Genomic DNA, 1,126 nt, shown 5'->3' on the forward strand with positions numbered 1-1,126 from the left:
CATTAAGCCTTCAGGAAGCAGACGTCGTCGCAGCTGCACGGACTACATTAGCACTCTTCCTTAGACCCAAATTCTCAACTTATTCACACTCTACTTTTGTAGTGGCCCTTGGTCATTATCCTCATTACTCGCGGAATTACCGTAAGAGTTAGAACCTACTCTGCATCTGCAATGGTGAGGAGTCTCTTCTTTCGCACATGGACAATAGGCACTACATTAGTAGTATGTGGATAAGTTGATAATTTGTGGTTGGCGGAAGGCGTGCAAGGATAGTTCCGTTCAGCACTGTGTCCGGATGGCGCAGTGGTCAGCCCATCTGCCTCGTAAGCAGAAGACCTGGGTTCGAATCCAGTCCGGCACAATTTTCAACATTCCTCATTGATTTACAAGCCTGAAAGAACAGTCACCAAACACACACACACACACACACACACACATATATATATATATATATATATATATATATATATATATATATATATATATATATATATATATATAGGGTGGCCATTCTAGCAGAAAACGAGACCACAGCAATTAAACAGATAGACATTCTCAAAGAATGCGCCGAAAAAGTTGAGCTACAAATTTCCTTCCAAAAATCAAATTCATCTGCTCAAAATTTGAAACTCAAAAACTGACTACAAAATATGGACAAATTGAGAGAGTTCCATTCTTTAAATACTTAGGCGAGGTCCTAGAACCCACAGGGGGAGAGAAAACTGCACAAAATGTTCGACTGCAAAAACTGAAAAGAGCATACTGGAAAACCCACAACATCTACAATAAAAAGTGTCTCTCCATTCACTCAAAAATACGACACTACAATACAGTAATCAAGCCCGAAGCACTATATGCCAGCGAAACACTCACACTCCATAGAAAAGGCGACCTGGAAGGCATCCTGAAAGAGGAACGCAAAATTATCAGAAAGATTCTTGGCCCAAAAAGAACTGAAGATGGATACAGGTTACAGTCTCGGAAAACTACAGAAAAATTATCTAACCTCGCCGCAGACATCCGGAAAAGAAGACTAAAATTTTACGGTCATATCCACAGACTCCCAACACTCAGACTCTCCCACAAAATTTTAATATACATTGAAAAATTGAAAACCATACCCTGG

General features: G+C 40.1%; 1 non-coding gene across 1 annotated transcript; it reads left to right on the forward strand.

Moving 5' to 3' along the window:
* The first annotated feature begins 289 nt into the window (after window positions 1-289).
* Trnat-cgu (transfer RNA threonine (anticodon CGU)) lies at window positions 290-361 on the forward strand. Its single transcript has one exon. It is a non-coding gene; the product is annotated as a tRNA-Thr (tRNA).
* Window positions 362-1,126: the final 765 nt, after the last annotated feature.

This window comes from Schistocerca nitens, chromosome 5, assembly GCF_023898315.1.
Source record: "Schistocerca nitens isolate TAMUIC-IGC-003100 chromosome 5, iqSchNite1.1, whole genome shotgun sequence".
Taxonomy (NCBI): domain Eukaryota; kingdom Metazoa; phylum Arthropoda; class Insecta; order Orthoptera; family Acrididae; genus Schistocerca; species Schistocerca nitens.